Below are 13,622 nucleotides of genomic sequence, written 5' to 3'. Positions count from 1 at the left end.
GGCAGGCTGTAAATGACCTTGTGTTTGAGGACAGTGGCAAATCAAACAAGCGGTCAAAGGCGAGCGGCGCCTGCTCACTGCTGCTCCTCCACCACCATTCCCTGCTCCCTCCTCTCCTCCCGCAGCCCCTGGGCTGAGCAGAGCTGGCAGGAGATGCTCAGCTGCTCCTCCACCACCATTCCCTGCTCCCTCCTCTCCTCCCGCAGCCCCTGGGCTGAGCAGAGCTGGCAGGAGATGCTCCCGTGCTGCCCAGCAGGGAGGCAGCAGCCAGGGAGCACCCGGAGATCCCGCTGCACAAAAACCGTGGCATGCAAATAAAGACTGACTTATTGATCCCAAAGGAATCTCGTTTGGGGTTTTGTCTCGCTCGTCCCTCCCATTTTCAGCTTTCCTCAGGCAAACTCTGCCCTCTGAGACGCTCAAAGGTTTGCTGGTCTTTCACTGGGCAGCTTCACTCCCAGTCCCTTCCTCTCTGTCCTTGCCCTGCTCCAGTCTGGCTCCCGTAACACACAGGGCCAGACCACAAGGCACATTGACTTCTGCAAGTCTGGCTCTAAAACCAAATAAAAAGCTTTTCATTGACACTCAAGTGTAGGTGCAGCAAGTCAAAAGCCTTATTTTCATGTTTTACAGCGCTCCCACCTGAATAAATTCATTTTAAGTGCCACTTTTCCATTTGTGGATTCTGAAAGGTTGGGAGGTCTGGATGCCATCACCAGGAACCAAAGGGCAATATATTACCCACTGCAGGAGCCTGTCAGTGCTGCTGTGTCCCGCAGCCATGGCCCTGCAGAGCCTTGCCAAGCACGGGCAGAGCCCTGCCTCGGACACACGGACGGACACACAGACAGACACACGGACGGATGGACAGCAGCAGGTCTGTTCCTCGCAGAGTGGCACAGGCACGTGGCCATAAAGCAATGGTGGGACTTGAGTGTGACATGGCTCAGTGGAAAGAAAATCCCCAATATAAAATATTTCCTTACCCGCCCACCTTCCTGCTCCCGTTTGGAGCAGAACGGCTCCATTGTGCTCGGGGTTTGCTCAAGGCACAGCCTGCACGGGGAGAGGAGGGGCTGCACATCCCTCAGCACGAGCACAGCCCCAGACCCGAGTGGGGCTCTTGCAAACACCCGGTTTGCATCCAGGGCTAGCCCATCTCCAGCTGCACTGCACAGCATCACCTCGAATCACAAATCACACGTACCTGTGGGTGTAAGTGCAAGTGCCTGAGGCAGATTCGGCACACCAACAGCTCCAGGAGAAATCTGAAGAAATAAATGCACATATTTAATTTTCCAGCCATTTTTAATCACATGGAAGCACAGCTCAGGGGTGTTGGAGCATCGCTGCTGCCAGCCCAGAGGACAGAGGTGCTCTGTCTGCCCAGCCATCAGCTCTGAGGCTCTGCCCACAGAGGGAACGTGCACCATCCTGTCAAACTCACAAAGCACCAGCAAGCCCAGCATCTGCCAGGAGGAAGATCACCGGCTTTACAGTCAGACCAGAAGCAGGAGCTCCCTGTTTTCTCCCACTCGGCACATAGAAGCTTTTCCACAGCCTTTGGTGGCTCTCCAGCAAAGCAGGGAAGGCTGGAGGTTGCTCCACTCATGCAAGGAAAATCCTCTGACAAACCAAGCGGGCGTTTGGCCGAGGAGCTGCAGCAGCACGGGGCTCCTCACTCCTCGCACACACAGCCCTCCACAGTAATGCAGGGACAGAAGCACTAGGTGGCAAAAAAAGCCAACAGGTTCTTATTAGTTACAATCTGGGAATGAGCATTAATGTCTCTGTGAAATCTCAGGGAGTTCAAAACCAGCCACGAGCGGGGCTCAGCCCAGGACCAGCCGTGTTTTGGTGTTCCCAGTGAAGGGTGGGAGTGAGGGCTCACAATCAAAGAAAAGGGGAAGAAAGGGGTTAAACCCCAAATTGTTACAGAATAAATAGTACCAAAGTAGAAAAAAATATCTTGCTGGATTTCTGAGCACCATTTCCTTCCTGGCAATGACCGTGTAATAAAGCATCAAAATAAACAGTAATCAAAAAAATAAATGTCTGGAATTGGTCTGTATTCCAGATGAGAAACATCTGCAGGGGTAGATCAGCAGATCTTTTCTCTTTTTCCTGGGCAATTAGTTGGACAATTCTGCTCTCTTATAAGTAGAATTATTCTCCCAGTCTCTTCTATCACCTCATAAATTAAATCAGTATTTTTGCAAAGGAAAGTAAAATCAATAAATCCCTCCAGATAAATAAGAGCAAAAGACTCCCCTAGACACAGCTGAGCCATTCTCCTGGGGACCGCTCCCTGCGCAGCTCTCCTCATTTCCAACTGCACTTTCTCAAAAGGATGGGGGGAAAAAACCAAGCCTCAAATGTTTTCAAATTTAAAAATAAGGTTATAGTTTTTGCTGTGCAGAAATGAACACGAGATAAGGCTGGATCAGACCAATGTATTAACTGTGACTTGTTACAGACCACAAACAAGGACAGAACCATTCATTTTGGAGCCACCACTGCCAATTATGAAAGCGTTGTGCTTGCCATACACATTGATTAGAAAAGCTGCTTGTTTGAACTAATAAAGCAGTAAATGAGCTGAAATTGTCTTTTCTTTATTTTTAATATGATAAATGGAATAAACCATGGGTACATCTGTTCCAAGCTTCTTCTCCAAAACATGTTATGTCTGAAAAGCCTGAAAAATGTTCTTTTCTATTCCAGCATTTCAAAGTAATGATTTTCTGCAGAGCATCACCTACAAAACATCCATCAGGCTTACACAGTTTAATCCTCATTCTGCATTTAGTTCCCTTTCTGAGCTAAACCACATTACATGGGAGGGAGCAAAGAGGCATCAGCCTGCAGATAAATCACGGGCATCCCTGGCTCAGCACCCCAGGGTGCAGCTCCCGGAGCTGCCCCAGGATCATGGAACCTTTAGGATGGGAAAGGCCTCCCAGATCGAGACCAACTATTAAGCCACCACTGAACACAGTCCCCAAGTGCCACTTCTACAGCTGTGCCACTTTCAGACAAATCTGTGTTACAACAACAGGGAGAAGCCAGAGGGACAGACCCGTGATCTGTTTTAGCCACAAAATTATCTTCCCCTCTCCCATTACCACTATTTTTTAAAATCTTGCTGCTTAGGTCTCTGAGCCTCTCCCAGCAGGACAAACCTCTGGTCATCTTGAGCAGGAAAATGCACACAGATCTCTTGGATTTTGAAAACATTTCCACCAAATTGCAAGGAAAACTCCTTACAGCACGTGTGCAGCACTGCAGCAGCCCCTGCTCCCCTGAGACACCACACCATCACTCCATAGAGAAAATGCTGAACCTTTTTTGGCCCAGGCACTGTGGTGACACAGCACATCAAGGTGAATCCATATTCCACTTTTGGGATCTCCCAGGATCAGTCCAGCTGGAGCTGGGGGTGCAGACCTGCTCCCTGCACTGCCCCAGAATGGGAGCTTAGTGAAACAGCAAATAGAGGAAAAAAGTGTCAGCAGATAATGGACACCTTACTTTAGGCTGTGGTTAAGTAATTTGCTTTTCTGAGGAGGGAGTTGTTTTATTGTATTTAATGGGGGTTTAAGGGCAGCCATGGTGAAGTCTCGACATAAAGGAAAAGCAAACAGCTGAAGAGTCCTCCCTGGGCTTTGATCCTCCCTGCAGTGAGTAAACCATGAAGTGATTGTTAAATCCTAATCCGATTTAAAACTGCTTTTGAATGCTTTAGGGGAGGAAGTGCTGGCTCTCACCGTCCTTTCCAGCCCAGGGGTTTAAAGCTGTGTCACTGTGCCTGTGCAAAGCCAGGATCCCCCTCCCTGGCAGCTGCTGCAGCCCAAAACACCCACCTCGAGATAAAGCTCATTCCAACTGGAAGGGAATAAATCTCCTCCTGTGGGCACCTGGAGAAAGCTCGGTGCAGCTCCCCCGTAACTCAGCTCTCAGCTGCAGAAAACAGGGGAGCAGAGCTCCAGCGAGAGCCAGAAGGCAGTGCTGGCAGCCACCACAACAAAGTCCCAACCAAACAAGCTGCAGAGTGTTGGACAGCAGGTTATTGCCCTGCCACCCACGCCTGGGCACGCACGGACACTGCTGCAGGAACACAGCTCCTGGAACAGGCTGCAGGAACACAGCTCCTGGAACAGGACCCCCACGGGAACAACCTCCATGGAGCAGAGCCACCAAGGAATTCTCATCCTGGGCAAAGCCCTGGACCTCTCCTGGGCAGGCCTGGCTTTGCTGAGTCAGACCCTGCTGACAGCACAAACTGCCCTGACTGTCCTGAGGAGCATTTCTGGGATGTGGAGCCGCAGGAGTGCTTCCCTTCATCTCTGTTGAACTTAGCACATAAAAATATTTCTATTTTTTTCTTCCAGAAATGCCATTCACAAGGAATCAGGGTCAAGCAACCTGCAAAAATGTAACACAACAATTGCCAACCAAACTTCAGCAGCAGCATCTTTCCTGTCAGAGTCTCCCATGACATGCTGGCCGATGAGTTTTATGCCACCCATTGTTTATTCCACTACCTTATTATTCTCTAGATCCCTCTGGTTGTTGTTGAGATGATCTAGAAATGCAGCTGGGCACAGGTACACCTGTAGCCCAATGGGCCCATGATTACAGAGTTAGAGAGGTGTAGGACCCTGCCAGACCAGGAGCTGCACAGCCAGAGTGGCAACCCTGGTTTCAAAGGGTTTATGAAGGGGAAAACCAGGAACACTGAAGATTTAGGATCCTTACATCTGGATTCTGTCACTGTAGCAGGATAAACCAAAGCCATGATCCAACCTTCTTTGGTCAAGTGTGGATCAGAAGACGAGCAAACACATCCCAGCTCAGCAAGTCGTTATTTTCTGGGTGTTCAGTCCACCAAGAGCCTGGTAGGAGCAGAGATTTCAACATGAAAACCAAGGCCCCAGGACACCAGGATTGGAAATGTGCTGGCAACTGGCAGGATATCAGAACAGTTTCCTTGGCTGGAGCCAAAAAGCAAGGATTTTGTCTTGGAACTGTTTATAAATCCCAGCTCCAGAGAAGCTTAAGAGACTGAGTGTGATCATTGACTCAGGAAAACCAGGACACGGGCATCGGGTCCGGGGACACGGAACAGCGTGGATCTCCAGGGGAAAGCCAGCTCCCACGTGCCAGTGCCCCTTCAGCCACGACTGCAGCTCTGCTGGCTCTGCATCCCACCTTGAGCAGGGTCTGAGAGCTGCCTCAGCCCCACAGTGAGAGACTTCTGCTCTCCGGGATGTTTCCAAAGGTAGGCACGAGGAAAGGCAAGAGCAGGACCCTCTGCTCCCTTCCTAAAGCAACCTCTAAAGAGCAAAATGACCTTTACTCCAGGAGAACGTGCTTTTGTAGCAGGACTGTTACATTTTCTGAAATGATCTCTTTTCAAACAATTAAAACCCACGCCCACACCATATGCAAGGCCGCGAGTCAAATCCCTGCTTTACATCACACACGGCACTTTTAAATGACATCTCCTTTTTCCGGGGTGGAAAATCACAGTCAGCATTTGTATATAAATATTATTACACAGCTTGAATGTAGAAGCCAGGAAACAGAGAGTGCTGCATGACAACGTGCTAAAAATTCCTTGCTGCATTTTTTTTTTTTTGTGTGTGTGTGTGGAGGAGCCAGCACTGTTTGTACAGGGATCCCATTGTCACACACGGCGTTGTGCCCACGGCAGCTCGCCCAGGACCAACACGTCCTCCTGCAAGCAGAGTGAGCAGCACGGAGGAAATTCTCTCCTCGGCTTCTGATACTCCTTCACTGCTCTCCTGAAAATTATGGATTCGCTTCACCTGTGCATACATTAAATCCCAGGCTATTGTCATGCTCTCACTTCTCATATGCCTAAGAACAGGAACACAATAATTAGGAGGGTGAGCTTGTCCTCCAAAGAGAAGCAGATGAGGAAACTGCTGGCACACGTTCTCTTTAAAGTCATAATAGCATTAGTTATCTTAGGAATATTGCTTTATTCTAATGAAAGTACGTTTTATTAGATACATTTTCAACCTCAACAGTCCCCTTTCATAGCTCACAAGTGACTGACAGGGCCAAAAACTTGGACTGGACTTTGTTTTGGGCTAAGATCAAGCTTAGGGTCAGCTTGCCATGCAATAGCTTGAGCCTGTCTGAGTGGCACCAGATCCTCATTTCTCCAGGGATGCTTTAACTTGCTGTGCCAGGGCTGGAGGGACAGGAGCTTAATAGCCCAGGGCTTTTCCATCGCCAAGGAACAAATGACAGCACCTGAAATTGAAATCTCAGTCCTCCAGATCACCAAACCTTAATCCCTCCATATCAAATGGTCCCGTCTCTGCTGCTAAAAATACCCCAAACTGGCCGACGCCGGCTCTCCAAGCATCCAGAAATAGTGGCTGGTTTTTTCAAAGCCACACACTTCCATGTGTCCACAATGTGCTGCTTGCCTTTGAAAACAAAAACACTTCCACTGGAGATACACACTGTTCCATCAGAGCAGCCAGCCCAAGCCCTGGGGCACAGAAACCTCAGAGAGGGAGAAGCCACGTCCGGAACACACCGATCACAAATATCCAGCAGGCCACAGGGCACCCTGGGCACCCTGCAGCCCTGACAGCAAACCATTCCTGCTGAAAAGCACCAGGACAATGGACCAGGAGCAAGGAAAGACACCCCACCACTAACAGACACCACGGCGTGGGCAGAGCGTGCAGTCCCTCCTTCAGGCTGTCCTTAAAGAATCTCGCTGCTTTCCTGCTGGACCAAGCAAACTGACTGGTCAAAGGTGCTGAAGCTGCTCCAGGCTTAATAAAAGAGCCTGGGACAGCAAAGGGACACAGGACACCCTCTAGGGAATGTTTTTAAGAAAAAAATGTGGCTGGAGCAGCAATGTGCCTGGGATGGGAAATACAGGAAAAGTGGCCTAAGGTGGGGGTTCCGTTCAATCTGTTCTTTCACTGCTCTGCAAATCTCCCTAAAACTTCTGAAGACAGCAAAACCTTTCCCTTTGGAGCTTCCAACCCCGGAGCCCTTCAGAGGAGCCCACAGAGCTGGACCAGGGCCTGACGAGTAGGACAAATCCACACCATTTCATTACTCATATCACTGAACTTGTTGAGATAGAACAAAACATTTTGAGGGTTCCCCACCCCTTTGGCTGCCAAGCTCCTGTCAGGGAAATCAATTTGCAGACCAGCTATAAGAATTTAACATTCCTGACAATTCTGGGGGCCAGGATTTGATTTGATTATGAAAATTTAGGGTCATTTCCAAACTTTATTCATTCTGGTTCTAATTACTTTGATAACTGAGACAAGTTTTGAGGTGAACCCTCAAGTCTCTTTCAACACATGCTTTAATGAAAAGAAATTCACAAAACCAAAGAAATTCACAAAACCAAAGGATAAACAGGTCAAAATTAGTACAAATAACTTTTCCCTTCCAACATTAACCCTTTCAAGGGACACTGGACACAACTTGATGGTCTTGGGGAGTTCCCATCCATTGGACGGACAGAGGACTTTGTTTTAGGGCTGAAAAAGTGGGGTTTCAGACTGGACTGAAATATAAACCTCAAAATTCCCAAAATTCTGGACCAGTAATTCACACCAGTTTTTCCTCCCTGGTTTTCCCTTTCCCAAGCATTTTCCACTTGTCCCACAGATGAGCAGAGCCCCTGCACTGCTTTGCACCAAGACGTGCCCAAGGACCCGGGAGGATTTTCCCTTGGAGGAACTCGGCCGTCACATCCCATTCCATTTGGAACTTGGGCTATTTTTGCCCTGTGCATCATCCAGTGCCTGTCCTCGCTGGCTCTCGCCTGCCAGGACGATGACTAACTTTCTCCCTCCACTTGTTCCCTCCACCCCTGAGAACATTCACATCCATCTGGAGTTTCTCGCAACAAAATATTTTTCAGCGAACCAAAACACCGTAAAACAGGATCAGCCGAGCCAGCCTGGCATCCTCCCGGCTGCTGGCACAGCTGGTGCCCTTCACCCGGGGCTGGGGAGGCTCCCCTGGCCCCAGCGTGGCTCTGCAGGGTGCCCAGGTGAGGAGCCCCCCTGGGCTGCACGGAGCTTTCCTGCATCACCGGGGTCCTGCTCATTGTCTGTGGTTTACTCGCTGCCCATTTTAAGATCAATGAAAGAGAACCCCAGACTGGTTTGGGCTGGAAGGGACCTGAAATCTCATCCATCCCCAGCCCTGCTGTGGCAGGGACACCTTCCACTGTCCCAGGTGCTCCCAGCCCCAGTGTCCAGCCTGGCCTTGGGCACTGCCAGGGATCCAGGGCAGCCCCAGCTGTGCCAGGGCCTGCCTGCCCCCACAGGGAGGGATTTTTTCCCTGTATCCCATCTAGCCCTGCCCTCTGGCAGGGGGAATTCCCTCGTCCTGTCATTCCATGCCCACCTTTCCACCTGCTCCAAGCACCCAGCCTCACTCCTCCCTACCCTGCCAGGAATGGGGGCTCTGGAGATGCTTCACCCAAACTCTCTGGGTCCTATTCAAGGGTCAGGAAGCTGAGGAGGGACAGGAACAAAGGGGTGCTATCAGCTGAACTGGAATGAGTCCCATTCATTTCAAGTGCTATCTGCTTTTGTGCATCAGCAGCCGGGGCTAATTACGGTGCTGAGGAAGTGCATCCCCTCCCAGGTGCTGTGAGTGTCCCTGGTGCTGCCAGCCCCTGACACTGATAAACCCCCAGGGATCAGGAAGGAAGAAAACTCTGAAGGGAACCAGGAACAGCAGAGAGGAGGAAGGTGCCCAAAAAAGAGCTCATGAGGAACAAAGAAAAAAAAAAAACGAAAAAGAAAAGCTTCTGAGATCCATTAAAGGCAAATCATTTAACATTTACTTTTCCTTCTGGTGCTGTTCTAAGTTTCCACATTACTGCACCATTAATTAGGCAAAACTACAGGAAATGATGGGTATTTTGACAGAGCATCGACTGCTGGACTCAGCCCAGCAGAGCTGTCATAACATCCTGATATACAGCACGAGGGGGCTGTGGGCTGGGGGGCTTTTAAAGAAAAAGCTAAACCACAACAGAACACTAAACCCCAGTAATTCTGTCAGAGGCAACAGGTTAAGGCCACAAAGAAAAGTGGGGTTTAAGTGCAAAAAAAATATATTTCCTTTCAAATCGCATATTTTCCAGTCTGTAAATTTTTAATGGGTATAATCTGGGTATTTTCAAAGCAGGGACAGGAGGAAATTAGTCAGGAAAATATTTAAGTGTTAGAATGTGGTAATTATATACAATTATGTGACTCCGTAATACCCAGTGATACTTCAAAGAGGGAAGGGTTGGGTTGATTTTGTTCTGTACTCTGTGGAGGAGTAAACACGAGGGATGGAAAACCAGGGGAATCAGAGCTGGTTCTGCAGGGAGGGTCAGAGCCCCCTCGTCCACGTGCAGCTGGGGTGAGGTGCAAGCCCCCCACAAGCTCCAGCAGGGCCCCCAGAGCCACCACGAACCCCCTGGAACATTCACCCCAAACCTGAGCCTGGAACCAACCCGCACCAGTTCCTCAAGGAACGGCACTTTCCTGGAGGGACTTTAACTTGGAGGAACGTTTTCACTGGCAATTTATTTTAGCAGTTATAAATCATGAATGAAGTGCTGGATTTCAGCATTTCCATTGTGATGTGTGTTACAGATCCCCCCAAAACCAAAGCCAGTTAAAAATGATGGCGTGGGGCTGGAGACAGGAGCCACACAAACCAGATCAATGTGACAGGGCCCAGAGGAGCTCTGGTTAAAACATGCAGCTGATTAATCATCCCCTATCCTGGGGAGCCAGCAGAGAGCTACAACCCAGAGTGATTTCACAGTATAGAAACCCCAAGGCAATTGTTTCCCAGCAGCACAGCCCCTGCCACTGCAGCCCACAGACATCTTCTCAGTGGAGCCCCTCCACTTTAAACCCAAACCTCAGAAATAACAGAAAACACTCCACAGGAGCACCTTTAACTGCTACACTGGGATTCAATACGTGCCTTTTTGCTCCAAGCTTCACAAACTCCAGGCCAGAAATGCAAGAGGAAAAAGACACTGGCAGCGCCTTGGTGATCAAACCTCCCTCAGCTTCAGGGATTTATCCACTGGCATGGCAGGACTTCAGCTCTTTTTAAAGAAACAGCCCCAACATCTTCCCCAGCAAATCAAAACTAATTGGGCACAAAAAATGTTTGAAGGCTGACTGGATTATTTAATTGAAGAGACCTCTGAGATTGTTTGGATGTAACTTGGTTTTGGGGAAAGTTCAATTCTACAGAAGAAGGAAAAACAAGAATATAGCAGTAATTTATTTGAGCTTTTCTGCTGATAAATTAATACAGCATGCCTGTTGCTCATCAATATCCCTGTCTGACTGTCTCAGGTGGAAGATACAGACCTTATTCCTGCCAAAACAAAGATGGATTTGCTGTCTGCTTTTGGTCACTTCAGTACATGTGCAAAAAACTCAGTTGATATTTAAGTGTTTGCTTTTGCTGTTCATTCATTACATTATGCGGGGAAAAGTTATGTGGCTTTTTAGGAAGGAATCTGAGAGTTTTCTGACCAGAATGTGGCTGGGTGTTAGTGAGGGTTTCAGGCACGGGTGCAGCATTTCTTCAGGCTGCTGTCAATCATTTGCCATGGACTGCAGAAGTGAGAAAATCCCAATACTCGGATTTTTCAGGCTCAGCCTGACCTGCTACAGCAATACAGGCACCACAAGACCTGTGAAGCACTGCTGCATGGCCAGCACGACTTTTAAGGCCAGGACTTCTCCACAATGTTGCTTTGTTGGCCGGGGAGCACCATTTCCTCCCGGTGAAAATCCATTTCCTCCTCACAGGTGAAGTGCTGGCTGCCGAGAGCCCTGAGCCAGCAGCTGCTGCCCGCTGGCATCGCTTCTTCCCTGGCCCTTAAAAAGCAGATATCCACCTCTCCTGAGCCTGGAAGCCCATAGGAAAGGCAATTCCAGCTGCTGCAGACAGGCAGAGAGGTGGATCACCCGGGACCACCCCAAGGCATGAGGCAGGGGGGCCACTCCATTTGCTTCACTGAGCTGCAGATGGCCAAAGTCCCTGTGCCTGGGTCCCCAGACAGGGATGCCCCACAGGGACCCCTGCCTTGTCACATCCAGGGCACCTGGGGAGAGCTCCCAGGCTCTCGGGGAGAATGTGGATAGCCACGCTTCCCCTGCCCCGAAAATATGTTTGCATTTGTTCACTTAGTTGCTAAAAATGCTCGAGTCACATGGGAACGCCTGGGAATGCAGCCCAGGAATTTTGTTTGTAAGCAGAATTGTGTTTCTGGAGACTATTGACCCGAACTGTAAATAAATACTCAGAAAAAAACACGGACATGTTCCCAATTTATGGTCCTCGAGATGATCCAGTCAATCAAAAACAGGTGAAATATCTCCCTCCCCGAAATACCATCAAGTGGCTGAGTCCTGCAGGTTGGAAGAGAAGCCACAGCCCTCCCAAGATTGAGCAGCAGGTCCAGTTTCAGACCTGGAGCCCGTGATGGGAAAATCCATATCTCAGACTGAGTCTCTGCCTGATAAGGAGCGCTGCTGCTCTGCCAGCGGGGCAGCAGGAGGGACGCCAGCAGCCCCAGAGCCCTGCTCGTCCCTCACAACCAGGCTGCAGCTGCTCTCCCTCTGCTGAGGAGCTCTACCTGTGCAAAGCACAGTTCTGCAGAGCAGCCAGCCCAAAATCCCAGCCCTGCTCAGGTCCCAGCTGCAGAATTGGCAGATTGCTCTGATGTACTGAGATACACACACAGCTTGAGGTGATGCAAACCTCGGGCAGAAAACATCTTCAGAGCAGCAAAACTCCAGAAAGCAAGAGCAAAAGATGAGGCATTCAGGGGAAATTAAAGTTGCCAGTCAGATATAATTGCAAAAAATAAACAAGTGTAACACCCAAACCCTCAAAAAAACCTCTTATGTACTTCATATGTCCCAGGCCAGGTTGGACAGGGCTGGGAGCACCTGGGACAGTGGAAGGTGTCCCTGCCATGGCAGGGGCTGGAACGAGATGGGCTTTAAGGTTCCTCCCCACCCAAACCATTCCAGGATTCTGTGATTTTGCATTTTCTGAGTCCAAATCTGCTGCACAGATTTCTGTTTAGGTTTGCTTCAGGCTTTTCCATACCACTCAAGGAACTGGTACAGAATTCCCCACCGCAGACCATGCCTGCAGCACCAGTTCAAGACTGAAGATCATCCTTTCTACCCAACTAAAATCTTCTCGTCTTCCCCCAGCTGGTGCTCCCAAAATTCCATTGCTCGTGTTAAAACCCAAAATAACCCTGAAGGCTCCGCAGCCAGGTAAGGCCACAGAGCAGAGCTGCAAGGGAAGGAAGGAAACGAAGCAGTTGGTGTTAATTATGCAAAACAAGATGTGACTCCAAGGATGTGAGTAATGTCTGGATACAACAACAGGTGCCTGATAAGAGAGGAGGAAGCCCAGACCTTTCATCTGTGCCGCAGAAGCCGAGGCTGAGAGCTTCACTGGGAGCCCAGATAAGGATTCTTCGTCCCCCCCGGGGCAGTTTGCAGAGTTTATGAGGTGATTTCATAACAGGAGGGGACGTGCTGCCCGTGCCAGGGGCCCGGCTGCCAGGAGAGGCCCCTGCTGCGTGCCAGGGCACCTGAAGGCAGCCAGATAAAGCTGGGGAACACTTCCCGAGCGTCCCTGCAGGGATGAGCCCGGCACTGCCTCCCGCCCACGCCAAATCCAGTCAGGTGACAGCCAGCCATCCATCCACCCCCTCCTGGTTACAGCACCAGGCTCCTCTTGCTTCCCGCAGAGGCTGTGATCCAGAGGGAAGCTCTGGGAGGTGGCGTCTCCCAGGGAGCCACAGGCTCCATCGGCTCCAGGTTTTGATAATCTCACATGTTCAGCCCTGTGAGAGCTGCACCAACACAGCTGAGCAGCACCGCTGGCTCCGGGCTGGCACCTCTCTGGTGGCACCTGCTTTCTGTTTGGCTCCTCGTTCCCACCGCAGGCTGCGAGGAGCCCACGATCCCACTGTTTTCCCAACGCCTCTGGGATTCCACAGCAATCCCCCCTCACTCATCCCCGTGGCAGAGCAGCACAGCAACTGCTGGTCACAATGCACGAGGGGAGGAGAATTCCTACAGCAACATCCAAACAATCTCTCTGACTTATGTGTGATAAATGCTTGGCACAATCCACCAGTGCTTATCAGTAGGACTCATCCTGCCTACGCTGCCTGTGGCTGGAGGCATCACAAGCGCCAAGGAAATCAGGAATATGGGATGCTGCCCCAGATGGATTCTGGAGCAATGTATTTCCATGCAAGGGGCATAAAGTGTCAGTGGATTAGAAGAGAAGCACTCCATTTTCCAGGTTTTATCAATTATTTCTAAGAGGTGATAAGGTCTGAAATTCTCAGTTTTCATTTTTTAATAGGAAAATTTAATCTAAAGTTTCCATCCTTATTACAGGCATGGCAGTGGTGAAGGAAATAATGGGAGGGAAAAGGTTCTTCTCCTCCTATCACCAAGAGATGGCAAAACCACCCATGTGGGCACCCTTGGGTTCCGAGGGGCCAGGTTACAAACCACCTCCTCCACCAG

Source organism: Motacilla alba, chromosome 13, assembly GCF_015832195.1.
Source record: "Motacilla alba alba isolate MOTALB_02 chromosome 13, Motacilla_alba_V1.0_pri, whole genome shotgun sequence".
Classification (NCBI taxonomy): Eukaryota; Metazoa; Chordata; class Aves; order Passeriformes; family Motacillidae; genus Motacilla; species Motacilla alba.
Note: the sequence above shows the minus strand (reverse complement) of the source record.